At 45.0% G+C, this 24,344-nt stretch overlaps 1 protein-coding gene across 3 annotated transcripts in view; it reads left to right on the top strand.

Annotated features, from left to right (window-relative positions):
• Positions 1–24,344, top strand: part of LOC138267843 (transcription factor HES-7.1-like) — a 58,420-nt gene that overhangs the window by 17,113 nt on the left and 16,963 nt on the right. The window contains exons 2-3 of one of the 3 annotated variants that reach the window (XM_069217065.1): positions 3,038–3,105; positions 3,248–3,276. The exons of 1 other annotated variant lie outside the window; for it this stretch is intronic. The gene's annotated coding sequence lies outside the window, so the exon portion shown is untranslated. The remainder of the gene's footprint in view (positions 1–3,037; positions 3,106–3,247; positions 3,277–24,344) is intronic. One more of the 3 variants, XM_069217064.1, reaches the window with a different exon arrangement.

Below are 24,344 nucleotides of genomic sequence, written 5' to 3'. Positions count from 1 at the left end.
TGCAAGGGTCTTCTTGGTGAACAAGCAAACACTGCAATTACCACAAGGGAAATGTCCTCTGGGAGGGGGTAAATCCCATAGGGTTCCTTGTCTGTTTCTAACAGGACTGTCCCGTGGTTGTGTGTGGGCAATCATGTCCCGGATACTCTTAGCCTTTTTAAAGGCATTCATGGGCAATTGGAAGGGTAGTCGTCCTGAGGTGAGAATTTTCCAGTCCTCAATTATCATCTTTTTAATAGTGTTAGACGCAGGATTGAATGTAGTTACGCAGATTAAAGTATCTTCCTTATTGGTTCTGGTGGTGGGTTGTAATATTGTCTCTCTGTTGCTAAAGCAAGCACGTTTTTCAGCTCTCCTCAAGAGGTAAGCAAGGTATCCTCTTGCTTGTAGTTTGTCAGTGAGCTTTTGGCCATGTTTCTTGAAGTCTGTAAGCTCTGTACAATTATGTCGCAGACATAGGAACTGTCCTACTGGTAGGTTCTCTCTGAGGGAACGTGGGTGGAAACTGCGAAATTGCAGCAGGTTATTCCTGTCAGTTGGTTTATAATATCCTTCGGTTTTGAGGAGACCATTCTTTTTGGTTATGAGAAGGTCGAGAAATGCAATGGCCGGGTCCCCCATGGTGGATGTGAATCTTAAGAAAGGATTCAAGGCATTTAGCCATGTGACAAAGGTGGTGGCTTCCTCCTTCGTGCCTTTCCAGATGAGGAAAATATAATCGATATATCGTTTCCATATTTTGATGTTGCCAAAGAAATGGTTGTCTTCTGTAAGCACCATTTCTTTCTCAAAGTGGTCCATATAAAAGCAGGCCAGACTTGGTGCAAAGGTGCTTCCCATTGAGGTGCCCTGAATGTGTAGATAAAAGTTTTTTTCAAATTAAAAAAAGTTTCTGGTCAATGCTAAGTGAGCGAGGTCTAAGACAAATTCTTGTGGAGTAATGAAATCCCAGTCACTGTTATTCAGCAAATTGCTGATCACTTCTAGAGTTGCTTCCTGGGGAATGTTAGTGTACAGTGACTTCACATCAAGGGTCATCAGTTGTTCCTGGTCTTTGTCAAACTCAAGATTGCTTAATAGTAACATGACGTCTTTAGTGTCTTTGAGATAGGTTGGGATTCGTCTCACAAATGGTTGAAGAACCTATCCCTGACACTATCGGTCTCCCTGGAGGAGGGTGCTTGTTCTTGTGAATCTTTGGCAGGATATAGAAGTAGGGTGTTTGGGGATTGGTTTGGTTGAGGAAGGCTGCTTCATGTTTGGTTATCCAGCCGTTGTCTAGGCCCTTCCTTATTAGAAAGGTTATTTCTTCATTTATGTCTATCGTAGGGTCTTTGGACAGTTTCCTGTAATGATGATTATTACCTAGTAGGCGTAAACATTCTTCCTTGTACATGACCATAGGCATTATTACTATAGCGCCTCCCTTATCAGCTGGTTTCACTTCTGACCACCCCCCACTTCCAGTGGTATATGGCTAAAATAGGGACTATTATCCAGCCGTTGTCTAGGCCCTTCCTTATTAGAAAGGTTATTTCTTCATTTATGTCTATCGTAGGGTCTTTGGACAGTTTCCTGTAATGATGATTATTACCTAGTAGGCGTAAACATTCTTCCTTGTACATGACCATAGGCATTATTACTATAGCGCCTCCCTTATCAGCTGGTTTCACAATAATCGAGGGGTCACTGCTTAGGTCATTAAGGGTTTCTTGTTCCTGAGTGCTGATGTTGTGAAAAACCTCACTCTGATTTGTTGGAAGATTATCGATTTTCCTGCTCACCGATTTCTCGAAGGCCAATACTTCGGGTGGCATTTGTTGGCATGAGGGGGTGAACTTTGATTTTGGAAGCAACCCTGTATTCCTTTCCTGCCCGACGTTGGGTTCGGGATGATGGAGGAAGAAGGTTTTTTAGTCTTATCCTACGGAAAAACTCGGCCAACTCAATTCTTAGTTTGAAAATATCTAGCTTGGGTGTGGGGACAAAACCCAAGCCCTTCTCTAATGCTTGGAGTTCAGTGTCCGTCAGTATTTTAGAGCTCAAGTTGACGACAGTAGTAGATCTCTTAGTTATGTTTTGCTTGTGCTGGGGGCCTCGTTGTCTGTTTGCACCTCTCTTAGATTCCAGCTCACTCCCTTTTTCCTTCCCCTTCCTCGTCCAGGGCCTCTCCCAAAAAAAGGAACATTCGGGTAGGCCCAGGTGGCCGGCGGTTGAGGATAGATCGGGGGTTGGAATTGGTTGGGTGGCCCATAGGGAGAGGGCCAGACCTAAGGTGGCAAGTTGTGTAGGGGGGCCTGCATAAGGGGAAGGCCAGTTATTCCTCGGATTACCCCTTCGGCCATGCCTTGGGCGTGAAGACTGTGTGCAATCATTATCGGATTCTGAGCTAGAATAGCCCCCGGAGGACGTGTCAGAGAGTAAAGGCGACTGAGCTACGTAGTCCTCCTTAAAATAGGGGTGTACTTTTTCCAATGAGAACCTCTCTAAGTCTTTCTGAAATTTCGTGATTTTGCGTTGGGTGAGGTAGTCTTTGAATTCATTGATTGTCTTATTTGTCTCGTCTAATTTCTTTTTGAAAGCAGCAGTTGTCAGACCGGTTTTCAAATTGCTTTCAGCTGCCTTAATCTGTATCATCAATGCCTCTGATAGCCTGGAGGCTGTTTTGATGATCAGCCAATCCCGTGTGCACTTCCAGGCTATCAGTGACCAGTCCTTCCTGAACTCCTTATCATCAATGAAGATGCGTGGTTCAGTAGTTACGATTAATCCATTAGGTGCTGCATTATTTCGTCGGTACTCTGTTAAAACGGCCCTTTGCAGTATGGTCTTAATTTGTGTCCTTTTGAGTTCAATAAGTGTGTCCCAGTCGCCCAGTTGGGCTATTCTCTTTGTTAGTGAAGAGTCCCCTAGTAATGAGGGCGCTGAGAGAATGGCCTGAAGCTCTTCCTCGCTGTAAGCTGGGCTTGTCCCAGTACCTCTTTTTCTGCTTTTCTGCAATTATCCTTGTCTTTATTATTGTTCATTCTCCCCCTAGAGTGTGACTACAAGGGATACCTCCCCCGGCATTACACAGACCAGAGGCTAATCACCTTTTTTCCTGGGGTAAGTCACCACTGCATGTGATTGAGAGTGTTTCTATTTCAGCACTGTTTTCACTACCTTGTTTGCTGTGTTGTGTGCTGTGGTTTGACACATTGTTTTATCTTACTTATTGTAATCTCCAGTTTATTAATTCTCTCTATAGACCTACCCTAGCATGAACCAACCGTTCAGGTAAGCCCTTTGACCTCCTTTTCTTTTACTTAGCGAGCACACTTCATAGCAGCTGTGCTCAGGGGATCCTAGACTCTGATGAATGCGCCTGACCTTCCATCACATACAGAGGGCAGAAACATGTTGGTCCCTGTTTTTTAGACTCTCTGAGACATTAGCACTTAAATGAGTCTTACTCCCATTTTTTAACCTTACCTGCATGCACCTTTACTAAAATACTTAATCAATTGAGATCGGTGATATGTACGGTAATTTTATTCTTACCCCCATCTGGATCCTTGATAATTAGCCAGTAAGATTTATTTTAGCACTCCCTCTGTCGTTCCTTTAACAACGTGGTTGAGTCCGCCCAGGTAGTACCATCTTACCTGGGTGGGGGTAGGTGGTCAAATGATGAAGCATGACGCTATTATGTGTGAGACCACCTAGTCCATAAAAGGAACTCCCCTTTGTAAGATACAGCCACCCTTATAGAGACACTTAACACACACCTCCCCATAGAACTAACCCACGCCTAACCGGTACTACTAGCTGAGGGTAAACTAATCCAGTCTCACCCTCACTTCTGACCACCCCACACTTCCAGTGGTATATGGCTAAAATAGGGACTACAGTACTACCGACTCCCTATGCATCAGAAAAACATGTACTGATTAAAATATCTAAATTAAAAAATATAGTACTTTTAATATAAACATGACACTTAACCAAACAAAAATATCTACTTCAAAACTATACTATGCCAAAACATCGTTAATATCATGTAATATAATATATATATATATATATATATATATATATATATGCACATACACACATATATATATATATATATATATATACACACACACACATATACACACATATGTGTATATATATATATATATATATATATACATATATACACATATATATGTTGAAAAACCCACAGTTAAAGAGTGAGTTATGGTTCTGAGTCAAATGAGGAACTAAAGAAACTACATATGCCATAACTAGCATTACCCACCAAGTTGTTCTCTATATAGTGCTTTTCTTTGTTTCTGTATCCTTAGCACACTGGTGCTCTCAGCATGTTATTTGAAGTAGGGTCTACCATGTGGTGTGTGTTTTGGTAACCATTGAAGTAGGTTCTCCTATGTGGTGTGTGTTTTGGTAACCATAACTAGTGTATTTCAGTATTTTGTGGAAATAATTAGGCTTCCAACCTGAGGGTCCTTATCATACAGATGGGGCCTGACGTGGATTGGGGTGCTCCACATCTCATGGTGACTGCTAGGGGTGTGATTTACAATTGTGACATGAGCCAAAAGTGTTGTCTAGAGCTGTCAAATCCAGTTCCCATCCTGACTAGGGGGCACCAATGGGTTTTCTTACCTGGTGTCCTGTAGCGGTTCCCTGGACTTTATTTATGGGTTGCCATGGTGCTTGCCCCTTGTGACCCCTGGCACCGCCTTTGTGACCCCTGGCCTCAGATGTGGCAAAACAGAACCAGGAACACAGGGGTAGATCATCCTTATGGGCTTTGGTTGGTGTTCCACTTTCATTTTTTACAGTCAGTTGTCTTATTTCACTAATATTGAGTATTGTCATATTCAAGATTAGTGTAATAAAAAATTGAGTTAAATTTGCTGGAATATGACACTATTTGGTGGATGCGATAAGTAAAAAAAATGCTTTCAACCTCTTAACTGCTGAGCCCTTGTTTGGCTTACTATGGTAGTTTGTGCTTAGGCCTCTGAAATTTATTTGTCTAAGTTATTTACATCACGTTTGCAGACTTTTTTCCAATAGCCTGGGAATTCTAAAGGTACTCAGGGTTTGTGGATTCCCCTGGAGGGGGAGAAAATAGCTAGAATGTAGCTAAAGTTTGAGATTTTGGGAAAAATAGGAACAATGTGCCCTAGATAAAAGTTTCTGTTTTTTTTTCTTCTTAACAATGGCATCAACTAATAGTTTTCTGTGCTAAAGTCACCATCTTCCCAGCTTTCAGGAACATGCAGAGCTGAATAAAAGAGGTAGACCATTTTTCCTATTTTTTTGTGCTTTCATCTTACTTCCAGTTTGTGGTGGCAACCAGTCCGAAACCCATGGGCAATCCAGGAATTCCCATTTCTGAAAAGTAGGCAGCGTTCCAACTTCAGCAAGGTGTCATATGTGTTGATCCTTCATGTTTTCCCAAAGACATTGTTGAAATAAAGAAATATTGAAAATGAGTAGGACAAAACAGCCATTTGTGACAATGTTTTCATCTGTAACTTGTTGTTACAATGGCATATTTACAAAAGCAAAGTACTATTACATTCCCTAGATCATTTTGGTTGTGGGGATATATAGGATTTGTAGGTTCTGCAAGAACCTGAGGTACCCAGAGCCAACAATTAAGCTGCACCTTATTAAAGTTCTTCAATGTGCACTGAGTATAGACTAATTCATATGGTGAAATATGTAGTGTGAAAAATGGGTATCAAGGAAATTATAAATATATTACTGAAAAGTGCAAAGATATGGAGTTTAGGAGCCGTGGTTATATGTACATTTCTGAATTTGTGGATTCCTGTGCGAGCATATGATTTAGAGGATCTTTTTCAAAATATCTTGTCTCTTACACACTGGCTTACATTTGGAAGATACAAATGCAGTGAAGTCCAATTGGTAATAAAAATATACTACTAATATCTGCTCCCACATGTCCTCTGATAAAATGGTACCTCACTTGTGTGGGTAGGTCTAGTGCCTGAGATAGGAAACGGCCTAAACTGCAACATGGACACAACACATTTTTCCAAAGGAAATGTGACCCTTTCTTGCAAAGTGGATTTTAGATTTTGGGCTCTAGCTCAGCCAGCACCCAGGGAAACCTAGCAAAACTGTACATTTATAAAAACTAGACAACTAAGGGAATCCATGATCTGGGTGACTTGTGTGGCTCTCACCAGGCTCTCAACAAATGGTTTAAAACAAAATCCATTGAATCCCTCAAACGTTGATAAAAAAAACACATTTACCTCACATTTCTGTGGTGGACACGTCTGATATCTGTGAGGCGTCACAAACCTCCTTCTGTCCAGCATTTCCTGACGTTTTCTGTAAAAATAGTATCTCATTTGTGTGGGTAGACATAGTTCCAGCAACAGAAAACTGCCCAAAATGCAACATGGATCCATCACATTATTCCACTCAAAAACAGACCAGTTTTTTTGCAAAATGGGTAGCTGTCGATTTTGGGTCCTAAATCAGGCAGCATCTAGAGAAAGCTAGAAAGCCTGCACATTTTTAGACAGCTGTGGGAATCCAAGGTGGAGTGATTTCCTCACATCTCTTTCATGGCTAGTTCTGGAAACTGCTGGAAGCCACAAACTTACTTCCCCTCAGCATTCCCCTAAGTTTACAGATAATAATGGTACTTCACTTGTGTGGGTGGTCTAAGAGACCTTGACATGAAAGGCTCTAAAGTGCTATGTGGAGAGATCAGTAATAGGGTTAGCTGCAGGATTTTAGGCAGTGCTCGGCTGCCACCCATGGAAAATTTCCAACCACAGACATTTTTGATAGCTAGACAACCAGGGCATTCGAGGTTGGTGTGCATTGTTTGAATCTCATGAGGATTTCTTGCACACAATTCCCTCCATACCTCAGACACTGCCTGAAATCACAGATGGTGTGTTTGTGCTTGCGGGTGAGAAAGTATGTGTGAGTGAAAGTGTGTGTATGTGTATGCATGTGTGTGTGAGTAAAAGTAAAGGTCAAACGGCATGTGATGTCATTTCCACTACCCCTGGCATTTTGATGAATAGACATCCTTGCCCTGGAATTCTCAGCGCAAGTAATAGGTCCCTGGAGAGTCCTTATGTTTCTGCCCTTGGCTGCCTGCAGTCTTGGCTCCCTTCACGCCTCATCTTGCTGCATATTGCCTGCTGAATCCTTGGGTGGCAGTGGGAGCCACAGATCCTGAGAAGCTGAAATTTGACCGCAGGTCTGAGCTTCACCATCTCTGAGGACCCAGTTTGTGTTTCCTAGTGCGCCTGAGGTAGAGGTGAAGAGTGGTCAGCTAGGGGCAAGCCACTCATGTATTTTTTTGTCTGCACCAATCAGGAGCAATGGCAGAGGCTTGGAAAAATATTTTCCCAGGCCTTAGCTGTGGTACTACTGACAATTTAAATGGTGCATTAACTTAAAAATAAGAAGGGTTCTGTTGAATCTGAGTCAGATATCTGGGCCTTTAACCCATTTGTGGTTTTATCATTGATGCCATCCTGCTTGCTGGCCTTAGAGCCTTTTTCCAATTTAGTTATGAACATGTAGCATTGTGCAACAAGCTCATTGCTTCTAATGTATGTAATTTTATCAAATACTCTTCATTGTTGCTTTGGGGTACTGTTTGGTTACTAAGTCACTGTACTGGCCATAATTACACATCTATTTAATTTTACTCCTAGCATAGGACGGGTGCATCAGCAGGACATTGATATGAAACTTATGTGTTGTTTGGCCTCAACAGTTGAGTAACTAACCCTACTGCGGCCTGCTCACAAAGGGGAGGATCATCAGGGGGGTTGATACTAAACCCCCCATATACACACATGCACCCACACACATTCACAGACACACCCACCCTGACACTCACTCACTCACATTCACAACACCCTTACACTCCTGTGCACACACACACGCAACAACCCCCCCAAATCCATACCAACACTCACACCACACACACAACACTCCCCTTTCCGGTCATCTTACCTGGTCGTCGAGGTGGTCATCCGGGAGGGAACGGGTTCTGGCACTTGCACCGCTGCCAACTCCCACCAACACAACACTGCCATGCTGTTTTTCTAATTGAAATATGGTGGGCAGTGTTTTGTTGGCGTGGCGGTGTCAGCAGTGCCACCGCCACTAGACCGCCTACCGCCAGTACGACTGCAGGTGGTTTTCTGCCTGGAAAATGGCAGAAACCCACCAGCAGTTGTAATATGCCAGTCTGAGGACCACCAGCACTGATGGTCTAGTGGCGGCTTTGGCGGTCTTGGAAAAAGACCACCAAAGTCATAATGAGGGCCTGTGTCTTTGACCAACATATACATACATGACAGTATGGATCTGATTAATCAGATTGAAGACCATTACTCCTCACAAGATCCCCTCACTGGGATAATATAGAGACATTCTATGCACATATTTCACATCTAGAAGGACTTGACATAATCTCCAACCTGTAGGATAATAGACCTAGCCCACACAGTGTACCTCCTTCCTAAAGGCTCCTTTAGAAAAATCCCTTACTAAGACATTTTTTAATTCCAAGACACCTCCTATCAACAGAGTAAAAGTGTCTCATTGGGAGCATGTTTCACTCTTAACTTTGCCATTCTATATATAGATCATGTTGAAAATTCAGATAATCTTACATCAGAATAATCCATTCTACAAGTATATCAGATTATGGCAACAATATATAGAAAATGATTGGATCATCTGAAGGGGCACAAACACTGAATTGACTGATTTCATGACCTGTCTGAATGCTAGTTATGCCCATTAAAACTTTATACATACTTTCATTAATGGATGTCTATTGTTCCTTGACTTTACCATATGTGCTGAGGAAGGCAAACTTGGAATGGATCTTTACAGAAATCTGACTGAACGGAATACCCTGCTATCTTACCAAAGTTTCCATCCCTGTTGTCTTAAGGACAAATTACCATATGACCAGTTTCTTAGGTAAAGAAGGAACTGTAAATCGAAAAAAGAGAGGCATCATTGATAGAGATTACCCCAAGCATCTGGTATCATGTGCCTTTAAATGAGCCTCGTACTGTTACAGAGAGGCACTACTTACTCCAAAACCTCAGGATGCTTCTGAACGTATGGCCTGTGTCACTACATTCTGTCCAGCATCTAATAAGATCATAAAGATAATAAAAAGGCATTGGCACATATTAACCACATGTGGTCTTGCTAAGGAACCTCCTTTCTTCTCTTTTCAGACAGGAAGAAATCTGCGTGACCACTTGCTTATGGCCTTGTCTCAGACACCCAAACTATTGACTATGGCAGGTATACTAGGCTTATCTCCTTCCGTAGGACAGTATAAGTGTTGCAGCTGTCCTGTCTGTGATGAAACAGTAGACACCAAAACATACACATATGTAAAAGGATACATACTTTAAAGGGCTTCACAAATTGTAATTCAACTAATGTGGTGTATGCAATAAAATGCCCATGCAATCACATTTATCTAGGGCAAGCCACACAAAAAATCAAGGACAGGATAATTCAACATAATAGTTGAATCAGACGTTGTGTGATGAATGCTTCTCTAATAGCACATTTTACAGAAAAGTCATACAGAGAATTATCATTCACATGGCAAGTGATTGATCATGTTAAATTACCCCAGAGGAGGAAACATACAAACATGCTTAATAGATGTGGATCTAAATGGATCATGCAATGTTCAGCAAACAACATAGTGTTAAATACCCTTAATAAAGGACATTCACTCTTCTAAACAGATACATACGTTTGCTCACCTCTACTCTGTCCTCTACTGTTACTATATATAAAAAAGGTAGTCAGTCTGCATTGGCTTTGTTTGCAGTCCCTGAGTTTGAATAATATTGCACGGTTTGTTTTGAAAAACCTTGAAGTTGTGTTTATTTGTTTTGTGTGCATTCCACTTTTGGAGCTTCTTGCATTTTGTAATCTTTGATGTAATTAATTTTGGGATTTATATATATTGATGTTTATTATTTATGAATTTTACAAACCTGGACTGTTTTTAATCATGAACTTTATTTCTGTAAAATATTGCTATGACTAAAGTACACACATCTGTTCTTTTGGCCCACTTAACTAAATTATATGGGTATTTCATATTTTTTGTTTTAAGTTATTTGTAAAAAATGTTTTGCCATAACTACCTTCTTCTTGCTCTATACTCACTAAAGTTATTTTATTTTTTGTGCTTTTAACACAATTGCTTTGGTAAATAATTTCCCCTGCCTCCACTCAAAGCTAGCTGCTCTTTCTCCTATTGCTTATATTTCTGCATTCCCTAAAAGACAGTACTTGTTGAGAGATTCACCCGCCTGCGGTCGTCTCAAACTGGGAATAATGATGCCGGCAGAGATGCTTGCTCCTATTTCCCATGCCGGTGGGGGATTAATTCCCTCTCCTACCACATACTTTTTCACATGGCATTGGCATACCACCCCACGTCCATGAGGTCCCTGGAACACGCTAACAATGCCTGTACATTTGGAGCCCAACTGCTACCAGAAATGTAGTAAGTTCTTCTGCCTCAATTTGATTTTATAAATTATTTTATGAGGACATATTCTTAATTCACAGATGTTTGAATTTTTCAGCTCCACAATCTATTTATTTTATTATTATTTTTTTTTTCAGCTACCATCCTTACAATAATAAAAATACAATTTACATATAAATGATTCAATAAAACAATTGACAAATATAAAAAAGAAACAATACCCACAGGGATAAAGTAAACAACAAGCAGCAGCACAACACTGCAGAGCTGGCAAAACAATTACCAAATTCTTAGCGATCCACCTCGTAAAATTCATTTATAAATACAGTACCATCATCTAGGCACTACAACAGCGCATTAAATGCCAAATACTAGGGCCGATGCCCATTGTGCAAAAAGTGCTTTAGAAAGAGATACAGGTAAAAAGTGCTTATGCATATAAGTATTAGCACCAGCAGCTAGTCCCCTAATACTCCGGGGCCTCCAAAGCCCCCTCAAAAAAGGGCAATGGCTAATTCCATCATACACACTGAAAAGCTGGGGACTTGCAAGGTTTTTACAGTTCAGTCAAACTCAGCTTAGCTGGTAATTCTCTCAATTGGGGTCATGCCTCCCATATATAGGATGCTACAGAACTATGTGAACTGATGTTACCAGCCCTAACACAAAGTGCCAATGTGGCCTCAGCACAATTTGCCCAACAAGACTTGAAAAGGGGCTGAAGCCACCAATGCCGAGCCAGATCTAAATTGTTACAAGACAGAGTGAAGTGGGCTATATTATCTATTTCGCCAAGGCTACAATCACCCAGCCGCTAACCTACTGGTGCGAGCTAAATAGACCCTTAGTAGTAGTATACCAGCCTACATTTTATATACAAGGAACACTTCAATTCAGGGTATATCAGGTCCAGGTAATCTGTGGAAACAGGACCATAGGCACTATTGAAATAATAGCTTGTAATCTATTCAGGCCTAAGCTCCTGGTGTACCCTCATCTTTTTAAATTCATGATACCGGTCACTGATCTGGTCCACAGTGTCCTGCCTGACTTTACTAGGTTTTCCCATAGGGCCTCCAACTGAAGTTCTCCCAGAACCTTTTTAACATGGACCCCTCTCGAATACCCCCAGGGCCGCCACTCAAGGTGGCCTCTTTTAGAGTTTTCAGATAGTCTGCTGCCCTAGGGTTACGTACTAACCTTACCCAATAGAGCCCTGGCCGTAGGGCTGCTATTTCTGTTATAGATACAAGAATGAGCTCTGCAAAAACAGCCTTCAGGGGGGTTCCTAGCCCCGACCTCAGTAAAGATCTTAAAAAAATATTCTCTGCCACTTGTACCACACTGATATTCGCATACCCCCAGAGCTCTGCCCCATAGAGTGCTGCAACCACTGCCTTTCGGGCATATATTTGCAAGATGGTACTTATACTTCTAGCTCCAGTCTTGTGCCTAAAATTCAATACCGCCCCAGCATCTTGCTTCAAAACTATAGTTGCATTCCATACTTTTCTGCTTCAGTTTAAATTATCCGCAAACAGTATGCCCAAATAGACAAAGAGCTTTATAGTAGCAATAGGTGCACCATTAATCAATAATTTTCACCTAAAGCAGGGTGAGGGCCACAAAACCATAATCATTGTCTTGCTACAAATAATGATCAACAATTTTTCCTCACAGTATTGTAAAAATCGACTAAGCAACCTGTGCATTGCATTTTCTGTGCGTGCCCTAAGCACTGTGACATCTGCAAATGATAATATTGAGACCCTCCTCCGCCTATTTTGGGAACATCTAACTGCTCTTCTAGAAGATCATTTAAAAGGAGACTGAAGAGTACTGGTGCCAGTACACAGCATTGCGGGACACCCTGTTGGACCTAAAAGAGGTCACTACACTCTCCACCAGGGCCATATCTCACTCTGGCTGTATTGCCCAAGTGCAGGGCCGCTATAGCTTTAACCAGGGCAGCACCGACCCCCAGATCCAACAATGACCTTCATAATTTGCCCCTATTGACTGAATCGAAGGTTGCTTCCAGGTCTATAAAGACCAAGTACAGTGAGAACTTCCTAATCATTGTGAATTTATCTGCAATCATATAGAGGCAAATGGCTTGGTTGATAGTTTCTATATGGGCCGGAAAACCAGCTTGCACTTCAGTCATAACATCCTGGGCATCTACCCACCCCTGTAAGCGGTTGACTAAGACTTTCCTTAAGACCTTCCCAGCTCCATCAAGGAGGGAGATCGGACAGTAATTAGCAGGACAGCCTCGAATACCCTTCTTGAAGATGGGGACGATGATGGCGGAGCGCCAGGACACAGGTACAGCATTCCCCGCAAAGGCTGATTAAACCCTTTAGTGAGGAGGCTAGTCCAATAGTAGGGCTCCTCCCAGTAAAGATCCACAGGCACCAGATCATGACCAGGTGCCTTGTGGTTCTTCATAGCACCCAGTGATCTGGTCACTTCAGGTGTCAGTATTTCAATCACATCGGACAGGAGGGTGGAGAGTCTTGCATCAACATTGGATCTAAAGATCCAGCAAGAGTGGTGCTATATAGGATGCTGAAATGATGGACCAAAGCTAGCAGACCTATAAAGGTTTCTACAAGATTTACTGTCCCCTTCACCGCCCTTGTCATCAACTCCCAGAACCTTTTTGCAGCATTCTCAACTGCGGCCTGACTCAATCCTACCCATAGTGTCTTCTGGAACAACAGTTTCTTAGCGGCTAACAGGCATTTGTAGTCCCTTCTAGAGTCTCTGAATTTTTCTACACTTACGTGGCTACAATGACACTGCACTAGAGCATAGGAAACAACCCATTTCATCCTTGCACACTCCTCATCATACCAACCTTTCATCCCAGCCGCTACCCTCTATTAATACATGCTGCTTTGGACACTACAGGTCTCTGGACCTCAGAGCCATCAGCTCACTTACCATCCTATCACATGGGGCTAAGATCAAGGCGCTATCACCAGTCAGAGCATCTGTAATGGGTGCTCCATACTTGGCCACTATAAGTTCGAGCTGCGCAAGTTGTAACAAACGCTTCTCATCATTCCATGTTATTCTTCTTCTAAAGTTGGACAGTACAATCTCACATCTGTGATTCCCCTCAGTCTGCTTTATCACATATTCCCCACAGCACACACTAAAGGCCAATGGATTGTGATAATTCTCCACTCTGTTGATCATAGACATATCATGGACAAACTCCCAGGCCTTTGCATTAACAATTATATAATCAATTACTGATGAGCTTCTTCCATTATCGGAAGTTGCCTTAGCAGCCCCATCTGACAGGGTGCGACCATTAACAAAACGGACCAGACAATTTATTAAAAGATTGGCGAATGCCTCAGCCTTTCATGTGGATTTAAAGCAACAGATCACTGCTTAGGAATCCCTAAGTCAGCTAACTTCCATCAGGGTTTCACTATTACTAAGTTAAAAAACAATTTTCAAAGAATATACAGGGAATAATGTATTCCCCCACAACTTTTTTTGCTGCATTTTCCTTCTTCTTGCAACCCACTGGGCCTGTAGCATTGCTTGCATTTCCCCCTCCCATGCTCCTGTACGACAGCCCTTAGATTTCTGGATGCTTTACCTGGGGCTTTGCCTGGCAACCTGGAGGTTCTCGCAGAGTATAATCAAGAAACATAAGAGAGCTTTCGTTCAAGTAATCTCCTTTCCCTTTTAGGCTGCCATCTCCCTGACAACCGCTTGGCATTATTCGCTCTCTGTTGGAACGACCATGGGGCAAGAGTTCTAACTCCTTCCTTAGGACGAGGCCATAGGTTTGCTCACTTCCTTTGTGGTGTCCATTGGACTTTGTTGACTTTTAGGTGTAACCCATAACCGTGTATGGGTTTGCTCACACTTGGGCATTGGGGCTGGAGATACAGGGAGAATGGTTTCAGCATTTCTGCTGACTCCCATTTCATTAAGTCTCTCAAGGCTTCCACTAGTAGCCCCCTCAATGACCTCAACTGCTGCACCCCTATTCTGATGGATCATGCCAGTTTTTTTAAATGTAACGCCGGTGGGCTCTGCCCCAATATCAACAATGGCAGACCCCTGTGCTGTTACTTGCTCCTTTTTTCCGCTGGCTCAGTAGTCTGTTGCAGGAGGGGCACCTTACCCACCTTCTGGTAAAAGCTGGTTATTAGCCCTGCGGGGTTGGACGTCACCTTCCTCTCTATGCCCCCATCACAGCTGCAATTGCTGGCACCCCTCATGATAGCAAGGGGAGGAAAAGAGGGAGAAGAAGGCCCTGGGGGCTTGCGTCCATATAAGGCACCAGCCACCCCTACCATAACCCTAGTCTCTTTCCGCCCAAGTCCTTTTGCTTTGGGGTGCACCATGATCAGCCTGTTAAACACTCTCAATGAGCACCTCAGGACCACCTGTTTTGCACTATTACTTTGTCTGCACTTCAAGGACATACTGCTGTGTTGTCATATGCAATGAACATGGCAGTTGATAACCAGCGAATCTGAGTGTCAAACACTGCATGTGGGCTGGTGTCACTAGCGCCGTTTGATCGCCCACAAACAGACGCAAGTGCAAACTAGTGCTATCTAACAAACCACCGGCGACGTGAGCAGCAAAAAGCGGGGGAACAGCACAAGCATGCAGTGACACCCAGCCACAAACTCAACCTCTATCTTATTCCAATCTTCAGGCCTTAATTTCAGGTTGCACGTCCTCTAGACCACTAAGCACACTCCAATAATTGCTTTGTTCATTATATCAATATAGTACCATGCTGTGCAGTGAACACTGGAATTGCCGCAGGTTACTACAATATCCGCTGTACGAATTAGAGTGGTGGGGAAGCACACAGAGTGGAGCCAGCCGCACCAGGACCTTCCCAACCGCCTCCGTGCACTACAGCTCTACCCTTTTGACCCTGGATAGAACACCAGAGGCACGCTCACCATCAGGACACAGTCAGTGACACAGTGTTCTTAAAGTGTAAAAGGCCAGTTAGTTAGGACAGGATAGCCTTGTACACAATAACATTATACAACTAAACATTAACCAAGTGCAAAACCCCCATACCCCTTTGAAAACCTCTCCCCAGTCCTCTTTTCACTCATCCCCTCCATTAGCCTCCGTTCATCCATCTTCCACTTCAGTTGACCCACATATCCCCCTTTTCCTTTCATCCCCTGCCTGCTAAGGGCATCCCTCACGCTATCATCCTTCACCTGTTTTCTTTCTCCCCCTTAGAAGGGTGGCAGAGCCCACATCTGACTCTCCACCCTCCCCCATCTACTGCTACACACCTCCTATCAGCAAACCTGCCCTAACTGGCATCCACCCAACTCAGCACTGAATAACCGTGTCAAAACCTCCCCACACCTATATGTAATGTAGGGCGGGCGGCCAAACCTTCCAACCGTGCGAATGGCTAGCGTGGAAGAGGCCGGTCCCCACACCCCTCACACCTATATACCCCTCCCATATCCCACTCCCATGAACCCTACATTCAATCCTGCCCTTCCTCCGGCACTTCCCTCCTGAACGCTCCTGTGGAGAGACTAGACTACGTCTGCTCTCACGGGGCCCTTCATCAGGACACAGACAGTGACACAGTGTTCTTAAAGTGTAAAAGGCCATTTATTTAGGACAGGATTGCTTCGTATACAATACAATAACATTATACAACTAAACTTTAACCAACTTAAAAAAAAAAAAACACTCCAGTTTTGCTGCCCCACCAGTGAACCCGCTGCAACATTGCATGCTTATGCTCTGTCTCTGAGCCACATCTTCTCTCCCCACAAATCTTCCAACTTTAATCGTAGCTCCATGATGTAATACGCATTTCCCAGCTCAGAGAGGTGCATACCATCCAACCCGAACAGCCCCGCCTCTTCTTCCTTAATGTCCTCGTGTTTCAACACTTTGATACTGTGCACCCAGAAGAAAACCCTCATGGCTCTATTTAGCTTCCTCCGATCGCTCTCCATATCACCATGTTTCAATGCCCCTCTCCACCTCCTCCGAGGTACAAACTCGGTCCATACTATGCAAATACCATGGTTCTTTTGGCAAAGCAACTCCAGATCTCATTGCATATGTTGCAGTAGGGTGAGCCCCGAAAGCTTCACCAAGTCATTTTTCCCCAAGTGCAAGAACAGCATATCCAGGCAATCTCAATTGGGCATCATTGATGTTAGAAAAGGAAGCAAATTGCCCCACCTCATTCCGCTCTTCCCCACCACAAAACTTCATGCTGTCCACTCGACAATCCCAATGAGCTCAGACACCCAAAATGCTCCAAAAAAACATTCACACCATGCACAACCAAAACAAAGCCAGTTTGCGGGGTCAGCACAACAAACCGGCAACACACGCAACAGCTCTAACAACAACTCAAACGTAATGGGTTCCCTCGCTGCCTTGCCCCTATCCGCCCTCACTCTACCCCACCCCTTCAACATCCTACCCAAGATATCATCTTTCGCCAGGTCGCAACCGAAAAACTATTTCCTATAAAAAGAAACGCCGGCCAGCTTCCCCCCCAATTGTTGCAAGTGATAAACCGTTTTGAGTCAAGAACAAAACAAATCGCAAAGTGCAAGACTGCAGCCTATCCATGCTCTGTACCCAAACATCCCCCTTCCAACATTCAAAGCTCTGAAATTCCAACCATGCTAGTCGATAATTCCTCCGAGTTGAGTCTTCTAAAGACATCTCCACCAGCCCAATGACCATCACGACCCCCCGTTCCCAAATGTCCACTGGGACCATTGTCTTGAGTCACTCCGCTCCTGCCCCAAGCTGCAAAACCGATGCCACTGTGAATGAGACAGGGAATCTGCAATGGTATTGGTCACCTCAGGAATGTGTTTCGCCTTGAATATAACATTTAATGATAAACATCTAAGCATAAAACATCTCAACAAACCAACACCCTCAGGTCCTCGGCTCTCTGTCTGTTCACCAGTTCCCTTACTGTCATGTTGTCCACGTGAAAAACTCCTGACCTGTTGGTGAGCTTGTCACACCAGACAGTCAAAGCTACTAACAGAGAGAAGAATTCCAAAAAGGCGATACTCCTGCCTTGAGTCAGCCAACAAGCTGGCCACTGCTCCGCGCACCACCTGCCATCCCAAAAAAGACTGAATCCCGAAGCCCCGGCTGCATCCGAGAAGATTTGCACCTGCCAGATTGTGTCCTCCTCCCGAAAGTTCATGGAAACCCCACTGAAACTTGCCAAGAAGGTCTCCCATACTCTGATATTTTCCCGAAGCCCTACCAACACTTGAATCCTATGATGAGGAAGGGAGGCACCTGACATAGCAGGCCCAGGCGCCTAGAGAATGTCCTACTCCCTCGTGCCACTCTGCATTCAAAGTTGAGAAAACCTGAAAGCTGCTGAGCCGTGCGCAAATCAATTTTGTGCAAACCCCTCACTTGTCTCAAAAATTCCAAAATCTCTGTCATTTTACCTGCCGGAAATCATGCCACCAAAGCCTCCATGTCCAATTCAATCCCCAGAAATGTCAGAATACAACTAGGGCCTTTGGTCTTCTCAGGAGCCAAGGGAACCCCTATCTCTCTGGCCAGTCCTTCAAAACCACCCAATGCCCTGGTACAAGACTGGGACCCAGCACATCCAATAAAAAGGAAGTCATCTAGGTAATGTGTCACCTCTCTATGCCCGTACACTTTTACAAAAACCCACTGCAGAAACGTACTGAAGGCCTCAAAAAGTGCACATGAAATTGCACAGCCCATAGGGAGAACCCTGTCCGCATATATTGCCTCATCCAACTGCATCCCTAGTTGTGAAAAATCATCAGGATGAATGGGCAAAAGCCGAAAGGCTGCCTTAATGTCACATTTAGCCAGCTCCACCCCTCTAGCACCCCCCAAATGAGCTGAATGGCATCGTAAACTGAAGCGTACACCACCCTTGTGTCGTCCTGTGCGATGAAATCATTCACCGACGCCCCCTTCGGCCATGACAAATGGTGGATAAGGCGAAACTCACCTTTACTTTTCTTAGGCACCACGCCAAGCGGGAAAATCATCAATGTGTCCAGAGGCCAGTCAAAGAATGGACCTGCAATTCTACCTTCTGCAACCTCTTTCGCCAATTTTTCTGTTACCACCTGTGACAGTGTTTAAGCAGACCGCAAATTGTCTGCCCACCTCCTCTGCCTTGGCCCTTGATAACCTATCCGAAAACCTTATTTGAAACCCCATTCTAAGTTGCATGCTATGTCCCTGTCCGGGTACATACGCAACCAAGGCAGCAAAAATTCAAGCTTAATTGGTATAGGTGCCCTTTGGCGCAGGAGTGCCCTTCATCCCCCTACCCCTGGCTGACCTCCACTGTTCTGCTGGACTTGTGAGAGAAAAACACTGCATGACCGGGTGTTGTCCCCCGTATTAGGAACACTCGTGCTTGAATTTACAGGGATGGTGCGAGCAGAAACCCTTGTTAAAGTTCCAGCATGCTCCAAACGTGGACAATTGTGGTGGCTGTAAAGAGCCTGCCCCCCGTTGGGTGGGACGCGTCTGAATGGGCTTGTACACCACCGGCATGCCACTGGCGGTATGTGTGGATGCAGCGGAATGTGAGGAAGCCATTCACTGCACCCCAGTTCTGAGTCAACATCCCCCCCAGGGTTTATCGGGATTCACGCTGACCCGTGCTCTGAATTCTTCATCATAGTTCAACCATGTGAAGCCCCCAAAATGCATTTGTGCCTTCCATGTAATGTCCATGTATTTTAAAAACGCAATGGCCCTGTCACAATAGATACTGGCATATATCAAAATGCGGTCGTCCAGTTATCCAACGTAATCGGCACCCTGGGCCTGCGAGCTAGCTCCGATTCCTCCGCTTAGAGCCCTCCTTAGCCTGATTGTCCCTTTGGAGCAATTTGAACACATCTACGTATTTGTGTCGCCAAATCCTGGACTTGTCGTCTTTTCCGACATGTGAGAACCCAAAGGCATCGCAAGACCCAAATAAGGGAGCTGCTTCCTAAACCCCTCTCCGCCCTTGTCCTCACCATCCCTTCCATCACACTTCAAGGTGTCCGCCATGTCTCCCACTGGAGCCTTATCCTGTACTGCTTGTGCAACGTCCCCCACCTGGGCAGCACTAACTCCAGGTATGTCATGAATAGAATGATCTCCCACGCCTATTGACTTGTGTGTAGTTGTCATAACATTCTTTGGACCATTTCTCCACACATACCACCATTCTCACTTACCTTGTATCTGTGGTGCTTTCCCTTTAGCCGCCGTCCGGGCTGGGTGAACCCGTTCTTCCCCGCCTATGACCGTCTTCGCCTTTCTTTTGACTGCTTGCTCCTGTAATACAAAATTCAAAGAGGGTGTTGCGCCGCACTTGCGTCCGTCCCCCCTCCTGCCTTCGCTTCTCACCTCGCTTTTGCGTATCTCCCCTTCTTCCCATTCGTCCGACTCATTCTCGTAATCCAGATCTACCTCCACCTTATCGTACATCTCGAAATTCGTCGTCCACCCCTTTCCCAGCCAACGTCTTGTTCCCCTGATCATGTGTGTGTCCCTCATGGTGTCTGCCATACTTGTGCACAGTGCATTCCCGTGGTGTAGAAAAGGCCGCTGAAGACCCCTCTAGCTCTTCAGACCAACGTCCTGGAGCCATGTTGCACCCCGTTGGCGCCGCCTTCCTTCTACCAGTCCCTTCCACTGACATTGACTCTTCGCGCCACTTATGGCCATATGTGCCACTTGTGTCCGTTGCACTGCTGGACCCCTCAGCAGCACAAGCCTCTTAACTGACCTCCCACGGGACCCACAGCCAAGTGCCCAACCCAGACTTAGGGTCCCTATGACCACCCGCTTCCTCCTTGACTGCCTTCCTTTTGGGGCGACGTTCCTTTTCTAGCACCTCCTCCCTGCCCTTGCATAACTGGGCCCATCTTTCTTCCATCTCCTGGACCACCCACCTCTATTCCCTGATCCTTGCCTTGATGTCCACTGTGGACCAGTCTTGTGCCACCGGCTGCCCAGTTGCCCTGCCAGCTGTTGCCTCCCTGCATAGGCCTCTAGGGGCCCGCCACATCCTTTGCTGCTCCTCGCCAGCCTCCTCTACTCCTGAAAACTGTCGTCATGCCCCCGCTCGCCTGCCCGCCTGCACTCTTGGCTCTCTGCTTGCTGGGGGCCCCTTTGCCCTCCCCCCTCTCCTGGGCCCCACCTTTCCAGCCAGTACCACTGGAGGGTACCAGTTTCCACCAGACCTGCCACACTGGCCTCAGGGACAATCTCTATGCTGGGCCATCCAAAGCCCTGGGTCCTGCTCCAGGCCCTTCCATCTTGTTGCCCTGCAACTGGGCTTGTAATAGGGGCCCCGCCCCCCCACAGAGGGCGCCGCACCAGAGGGGCCCACCACCTTGTTAGGCAAACCCAGCCTCTGTGGGGCTAAAATTGGGACGGGGTAGAAGATGCGCTGCGTCCCCTCCCCCAACTGACTTTCTTCGTTTTGCCCTTTCAGGTGAAACACACGCAGCCACTGTGGCGGACACGCGTGCCGTGTGTGTGTCATTTCGACCCAGGCCTGGGCAAGAACACCAGGCCTGAAGAGGTCGGAACGTCCGGCTTCTCTAAGCAGGCGAAGCGCAGCCCGGATAAGCAGCAGCGTCATGGCTCTGAGCCATGGCGCTGCAAGTAAAGCCACAACCAACACAATTCCTGCACCGCAAACCCTACCTGCCCCCAGGGGACTGGCCAAACCTTCCAACTGCGCGAACGGCTAGCACGGAAGAGACCGGTCCCCAAACCCCTTACACCTATATACCCCTCCCATATCCCACTCCCACGTACCTTGCATCCAATCCTGCTACTTTCACCATACAGTCACCTTTTACGGGTTCACTTATTTTCCTTTAATTTGTTGCAGGCCCCACCCATCTTCCCATCAGATGGTGTAGGTAATTCTTTAACTTACATAGACCTCATCCAAGTCTGTCCTATATTGATTTTTTATATTCACACTAGCACCTTATTTAATACCCAGGATCTACTGTTTGCTCTGCTAATTCATTACAGTCCTGATAATGACCCTTCAAATTACCTCTGGGTCAAAATGCTGCAAACACTCAAGGGCATAAAGACATCACACTAAGGAGTTGGTCCACCAGGTGCTTATCAGAAATATAAAAAATTACTGTCTGTCTGGATGAGAAATGTAATCATTTGTTGGTGGAGTCCTGTTACTGGACAGCTATACTATCTGTTACCCATTTTAAGATCAGCTTTTATGTTTTGCTTATTTGGGGACTTATTTGCATTGTGTGATCACTCTTTCACAGAGCTCCACTATTATCTTTTGTTGATCCTTGTTGTACAATGAACTATTTTTTTAATCTATTGACATCTCTTTATAAAGGACTTACATACTGGATACATGTCTTTAGTGACATTCATTTGCCTATGATTGGATTGATTGACAATCTTTAAATTACCAAATGTTTTCATGCTGCGAGTTGAGAACTAGGGGGAACTTGTTTTTTTATTACCGTATACCCTATCCGCTCTAGGTATATGGGTTGCTTCTGGACCGGGGGCAATTCCAACTCTCAGCTGGCCTCCAAGACAGGTGTGGGACCGATCTGACCGGTTCTGGGCAGCGGGCTATGGTTGGCACTGTATTTTGAAATTTTCACAAGCATTCCGCGAGGCATTGACATTGGTTGGCGGGCACATGATTAGGGTGCCTGGGGCAGGTGGCAGGGGCTACTGGGCAGGTTTGAAAGGGACTCTAATTCCCATTTACCTTTACCTGCTTTTTGCCTGACTGCCCCTGACGACCGCTGATGTGCCTGCATCCTGGACCTGCCTCCCTTGTGGACCCACATGAAGAATTTGGAGGTCCAGTTGGAAGGAGTACAATAAGGCATTCAGATTAAAGAAAGTCACAAACTCTTCCATGTGTTGGGATCAGACTGATGTGAATGCTTGATTGTGTTGTATGATCCTAAAGAAACCTGAGGCCAATAGCCAGTTCCCCTTTTAGGTGTCAGCAGACAGCGGGGACCGCAAAGGGGCATGTTGGGCATTCAACAAAAAGGCATGTACCAGACCTCAGGGGGCCTGCAAATTCAAGCACAATTGCTCCTTTTGCGGTACTGAAGGACACCCAGAGTTCAGATATTTCAAGAAGTCAAAGGAAAAGGGTTGGCAGAAGTTAGGGTCACTCTTCTTTGGTTATTAGTGACCAATCTCCTGTGTCTCTCTTGGTCTTGAATCCTTGGCTCAATTTGTATCCATGGCATGAAGTTTCACAACTGTTGTATGAGGATTTCTGCTATGGTTTCAGAATTCCATACCAGGTGTGTGGGGTCCAGAGATCTGTAACAACCGGCAGTCCTTATGTATTGCACAAGGGGTGGCTAAATGAAAACTCCTGAAGGAACAGAGTTTGAACAGGACTGCTTGGCCATTTGACAGCCCTCCACTTGATCGTTTTGTCTGCTCCCCTGTAGAACTGGTTCCCATTAAAGACCCTGATGAATTTAGGTTGATACACAATTTCTCGGCCCCTCGTGGAGCATCTGTAAATGATGCAATTGACCCAGCACTCTGCTCTGCGAAGTATGCATCCCTTGATCGTGCCCTGTCATTGTTAAGGCAGCTGGGCCCAGGAGCCCTCATTGCAAAGGCAGATGTAGAGTCAGCCTTCCGTCTTTTACCAGTTCATCCTGATGACTACTATTTGTTGGGTTTCTAGTTCCAGGGGAGGTTCTATTATGACAGATGCATGCCCACAGAGTGCTCAGTTTATAGTGCATACTTTGAGTAGCTTAGTACCTTTTTGGAATGTGGTCTTTACATGAATATCTGGGTCGACTTCTGTCATTCATTGCCTAGATGAATTCTTGTTTCTGGATCCTGGCAACTCTGACAGGTGTGCTAGGTCTTTGGCTACATTCAAGTCCCTAATGACTAAATTCAGGATACCCCTATCTCAGGAGAAGATGACAGGGCCAGTCACATCCTTGGTGTTCCTGGCAATATAAATTGATTCAGTAAAAGGAGAATGTAGACTACCTCTGGACAAGGTCCATGCTTTCCGAACATACCTGGAAACATGTCTCCGGGACCAAAAAAGTCACTCTGCGCCACTTACGGGTGTTAGTGTGACAACTTAGTTTTGCCTTGTGGATCATTCCAATGGGTCGTCCTTTCTCCAGCTCTATTGCTTAAGCCATGTCTGGTTTAGAAGAAAAGCACCATAGAACATGCTTGCCTGCTGAGGTAAAACAGGGTTTAAGGATTTGGCTGGTGTTTCTTCAAGACTTCAATGGGGCAGTGGTATGGCCAGCAGCTTTACGGTCCAATCCAGAAATAGGTTTATTTACCATCTCAGCAGACAGCATTGGCTTTGGGGCCATTTTAGGCACCAGGTGGTGTGTTTGTGTGTTCAAGCCTGGCCCCAGCCTTGGTGATCTTCAGGGCTGATCAAGAACATCACCTTCTTAGAGCTATTTCCCATAGTGGTAGCATTACACATATGGGTAGACCAATTTCGCAATCAATACGTTATTTTTTGGTCCGACAACATGGCGGAGGTTCAGTTTATTAATTTCCAACATGCCAAATGCAGAAGAGTATTGAGATTGTTAAAGGAACTGGTACTGATCTGTTTAAGAAATAACATTCTGTTCAAAACTAAACATGTACCAGGTATTTTTAATAATGCAGCTGATGCCTTGTCTCGTTTCAAGCTACAGGAGTTTTGGCGCTTCTACCCAGAGGCAAAGTTGGA

This window comes from Pleurodeles waltl, chromosome 12 (genome assembly GCF_031143425.1).
Source record: "Pleurodeles waltl isolate 20211129_DDA chromosome 12, aPleWal1.hap1.20221129, whole genome shotgun sequence".
Taxonomy (NCBI): domain Eukaryota; kingdom Metazoa; phylum Chordata; class Amphibia; order Caudata; family Salamandridae; genus Pleurodeles; species Pleurodeles waltl.
The sequence above is the reverse complement of the archived record's forward strand: the minus strand, read 5'-3'. Positions and strand labels throughout refer to the sequence as shown.